At 36.8% G+C, this 5,007-nt stretch overlaps 1 protein-coding gene and 1 pseudogene across 1 annotated transcript in view; both read left to right on the forward strand.

The window, feature by feature from the left end:
- The first annotated feature begins 3,137 nt into the window (after positions 1-3,137).
- ENTPD1 (ectonucleoside triphosphate diphosphohydrolase 1) overlaps positions 3,138-5,007 on the forward strand; it is a 31,414-nt gene continuing 29,544 nt past the window's right edge. The window contains exon 1 of the mRNA XM_044662646.1: positions 3,138-3,238. The gene's annotated coding sequence lies outside the window, so the exon portion shown is untranslated. The remainder of the gene's footprint in view (positions 3,239-5,007) is intronic.
- On the forward strand, positions 4,427-4,881 carry LOC123236338 (annotated as a pseudogene).

The following is a 5,007-nucleotide window of genomic DNA, read 5'->3' on the forward strand; positions in this document are numbered from 1 at the left end:
CTTTGCATTGCTCATTTAAGAAAACCTAAGAAGAATTCACTATTCAACAAAAACTATTGGGAAAACTGGAAAACAGTATGGCAAAAACTAGGCACAGGCCAACACTTTATGCCATATTCCAAAGTAAAGTAAAAATGGATTCATGATTTAGAAATAAAGGATGAAACCATAAACAAATCAAAGGAGCATAAATAGTTTGCTTGTCATACCTAAGGATAAGGGAAGACATAGAGAACATTATGAGATGTAAAATAGGTAGCTTTGACTACATTAAATGAAAAGGTTTTGCTCAAACAAAATCAATGAGACCAAGATCAGAAGGCAAATAAGAAACTGGGAAAAAATCTTTATATCAAGTATCTCTGACAAAGGCCTCATTTCTCAAATATATAGAGAACTGAACCAAAATTATAAGAATACAAAGGATTCTTCAATTGACAAGTGGTCAAAGAATATGAATAGGGAATTCTCAGATTAAAGAAATTAAAACCGTCTTTAGTCATATGAAAAAATGCTCCAAATCACTATTAATTAGATAAATGCAAATTAAAACAATGATGTATCACCTCATACCTATCAGTCTAGCTAATGTGACAAAAATGGGAAATGATAAAAATTGAAGAGGATGTGGAAAAATTAGGACACTAATACACTGTTGGTAGAGCTGTTAACTGATATAACCATTCTGGAAAGCAATTTGGAAGCATGCCAAAAGACTATAAAATTGTGCATACCTTTTGACCCAGAAGATATCCAAGATGGGGAAAAGGATGAACTTGCACAAAAAGATTTATAGCCGCTCTTTTTGTGATAGCAAAGAACTATAAACTGAAGGGATGTCCATCATGAGGAGAATGTCTGAACAAGTTGTGTATTGTATAATAACATATATATGTATATGTATATGAATATGAATATATATATGTGACATCATATAACTTGCCATCTTGGGGGAGGGGAGTGGTGAGAAAGAGAGTGAATGTAGATCATAAAATGTCAGAAAGCAATTATTAAAAATTGTATTGAAACTGAAATTGAAATTGAAAATTGTACTGTGTGATATGGAAAAATAAAACAATCCTCCCTTGCCTCTCCTTGCTATTCTCTCGAATTCTGCATTTAGCTGGGTCCATCTTTTCCTTTTCCCTTTGCTTTTCTTCTTTCCTCAGCTTTTTGTAGAGCCTTATCAGAAAGCCATTTTGCTTTCTTGCAAAGATTTAAGTCTGCCTCAGTGTATATTTTATATGATCTCTAGTCTTGGACTCTGTGTTTAGAATGAAATTGGGGTTACTTAGAAATGTTTGAGTAAAATAAACAGCAAAACAACAAAACAAAAAAAAGTGTATATCATAGTGCCTGGAATAGGTACTCTAAGAAAATGTTAGGCAAAGAGTAGACCTTTTAGGGGAACTTTCTTAAGTCTTTGAGGGGGCAGGTATAGCCAGTGTTTGAGCTTGCCTATAAGGATGGCCCTCCTCAGTTTCTCTCTTCTTTGTAGTCCCACTTTCTCTTTGTTTTTTTCCTAGTTGCCCCTTATTCCTTTCTCTCCCCTACAGATCTTCCAAATCTCTCCCCTGAATCTTTAGTTTCTGGTTTTGCATTGGTATAAGTCAATCTGAAAGCTCATCCTGTTAGTGTCACTTCCTTTCATCCAAGGAGTTTTCATAATTAATTCAAAAGCTTTGATTAATGGGTTGGCTGAGACTTACTTGGAGGGGCATAGGGTAACTTGATTGAGACTTTTCCATCTATTCTATATTTCATATCTACCTAGTTTTTTTTTATATTATCTGCACTATTAGAATGTGATCTCCTTAAAAGTGAGGATGGTATTTTTTGCCTTTCTTTGTACATCCAGCCCTTAGCACAGTGTCTGGCACATACTAGATGCTTAATAAATGGTTATTTCTGGATTGATTGATACCTATGAAATATGAGAGAAGCCTAGAAGAAGACCTTCTCCTCATATTGGGTACATTCTCTATGAAGGATTAATGGGGGGGGAAATGAACATAGCATAATAGTAACCATTGATATTCATATAATTGCTTTAAAGTTAGAAACCTGCTTTATTGACATTATCTCATTAGAGCCTATGATAACTGTGGAAGCTTGGTGCTATGGGTATTATTGGTTCCATTTTGTAGATCAAGAAATTAAAGCTCAGAATGACTGACACGGTCACTTACCTAAAGTTAGAGGCAGGATTCAGACACAGGTCTTCTTGACTCCCAGACTTGCAATCTGCCACAGTGGTTTCTAAATTTTTTTTGGTACCTCTTTTTTTTGTGGAACCTCTTTCAACAATAACAACAAAACTGCATTGTGAACCTCTAGGGTAATTTAATATGCCGCTCCTTATATTCTTTTAGATTCATTCATTAAGTTTACAAAAGCTACATTGTTAACTTTTGCCCTCTCCAAAATGCTCTGACTTAAAATGTATGTTATAATTAAGAAACATAGTATTTTACTCTACTTTGAATTATGAAAATCTATGAATAATATTTCAAACATACACATTGTTGTTGGCAGAGAAGAGAAATTTATTTGTAACACAATTAGGAAATTATTTATTGTTTAAGGCTCCATTAAAGAATTTTTAGCACGAACCCATTGGACCATCGATTCAAATCCCCCAGGGAGTTTGTGAGCTACTAAATGGGAACCTTTGCACTGTGCTTTGTGGCAAATCAATCAGTGAGTCAATAAATATCTATTAATTAAACACAAGGATAACAAGGCACACATGAGCTGTGACCTACGTGGTTCAGGAGAGCACCTCTATTGTTGCCACTGTGAGCCTCTTACATGATATCTGGCCTTGTATTACAATTGTTTCATGTGTCTAAGTCCTCTTTTAACTGGTGGGTAGAGACTCTTAACTTGTGGGCAGAAATTAGCTCTCATATTTTGGTCTCTTCCTCATTCCTGAATTTAGTGCATTTTTGGGGAATGTGGCAGATACTCAGTAAATACTTGCTGATTGAATAGTGACAGGGTCTATCTTTTACCATTCTTCATATCCCCAGAGCTTAGCATAGTGCCTGGTACATAGTAGGGGCTTAGTAAATGTTTATTGACCAGCTATTGTTTGCTTTTGGTTACAGGTACTAAACCAAAGAGATGTGGGTCCAAAAATATCCTGGTCATCCTTGCATTCTTATTTTTCTTGGCTGTGATTGCTTTAATCACAGTGGGACTAACCCAGAACAAGACACTGCCAGAAAATGTTAAGGTAAGTCAAAGAAATTGATGACGACTTAGAGAGTAAATTAACCTGCCCTGGCCATTCCAGTTCTCTTTGTGTCCCCATGAAGTCCCTTGTAGTCAGAAGTGTGCTGGTAAATGTTTAGCATATAATTTTCAGATTTAATAACTAGCCATCATTCTAAAGGACCTATGATGGACTATGCTACTCACTTCCTGGCAGAGTGGCAATATACTACAAATATAAAACAAGACACATTTTTTGACATGTGATTGTGGGAACTTTTTTTTGCTGGACTATGCATATTTATTATAAGGGTGAATTTATTAAAAGGGGAAATTACAATTTCCCCTATGGGAAAAGACAAAATGGAAGGGAGAGAAAATGTCTATTCACTGAAAAAAATTAAATATAAAAAAGAGATATAAATGTCACAGATTTTCAATTTCCTTCTAAGAATTTAAAATTTTCTAGAAATGTATTTAATTAATTATAACTTTGGAAAACTTCTGTGGAAATTTATTATTACATGTAATTGGTAAAATAAAATATCTTTTCAAATAGAAATGTATTTAGTTTTCTATTTTCATTTGTTACCACATAGAAAGGCAGTTCATAGGTCTGAGTTTGGTTAGTACTCTGTCACATCTTGGATATGTTCTCCAGATATATAGAATTTTCGATATTAAGTCTTCACCTTGTTAAGCAAGGGTTCTCAGGAGGGTGCTACTAACAGCCATCTTCTGTCTATTCATTTTGGGAAACAGAATAGTATTTCTGCTACCTGCTATTGCCAGGGAGTCTTCCTTTGTATGGCTGAAAGTTTTCTTCCTATATGTCTGAGAACACTCTTTATGAGAAAGCCTTATGTCTACTTTATAGAACCAGTGGTGCAACTCCTTGTCTTCTCCTCTGGGTAATTGTCTTCCATCTTGGAATCTTCTTGTTCTTGGCTTCTATGTTCTCTAAGAATGATTCATTCTCTCTTATAAGTCAGAGCAAAGAGAGGTATCCTCTTAAGGTCTTTTACAGTGTCCAAGAGAAAGACCAGCCTGGACTTGGAACTGATGGAACTGGTGATAATGTCAAGCAGGAAATGAAGCTTAACACATGGACAACAGGTCATTGTAACATACCACTCAATGGGTGAAGCTCAGATTCCTCCAGCTGCCTGTGCCACCACATCAGCTGTACCAGCCTAAGATTCCATGGACCATGGCCAACACCAAGCACACCTTCATTGCCATCAAGCTGGACAGCATCCAGTGGGGCCATTGGGGCCCGGTAGGGACATCATCAAGCATTTTGAGCACAAAGGATTCTGCCTTGTGGCCATGAAGTTCTGAAGGGCCTCAGAGGAACATCTGCAACTGCATTTTATAAACCTGAAGGACAGGCCATTTTCCCCTCAGGCTTGTGAAATGCCTAAACTCAGGACCTGTTGTAGCCATAGTCTGGGAGGTCTTGAATGTGGTAAAGACAGGCAGAGTGATGCTGGGGGAGACCAACTCAAAGGATTCCAAACCAGGTGCCATTTGTGGGGACATCTGCATTCAAGTCAGCAGGAATATCATGCATGGCAGTGATTCTGGAAAAAGTGCTGAGAAAGAAATCAGTCTATGGCTTAAGCCTAAAGAACTGACTGACTTCAGTCTTGTGCTCATGACTGAGTCTGTGAATAAGGATTTTTAAAGTGCATATAGGCTGGTGTCTTCATCACCAAGTGTGAGTAAGCATGTGCATGCACAAGTGTGTGTGTGTGTGTGTGTGTGTGTGTGTGTGTGTGTGTGTGTGTG

This window comes from Gracilinanus agilis, chromosome 2 (assembly GCF_016433145.1).
Source record: "Gracilinanus agilis isolate LMUSP501 chromosome 2, AgileGrace, whole genome shotgun sequence".
In the NCBI taxonomy this organism is placed as follows: domain Eukaryota; kingdom Metazoa; phylum Chordata; class Mammalia; order Didelphimorphia; family Didelphidae; genus Gracilinanus; species Gracilinanus agilis.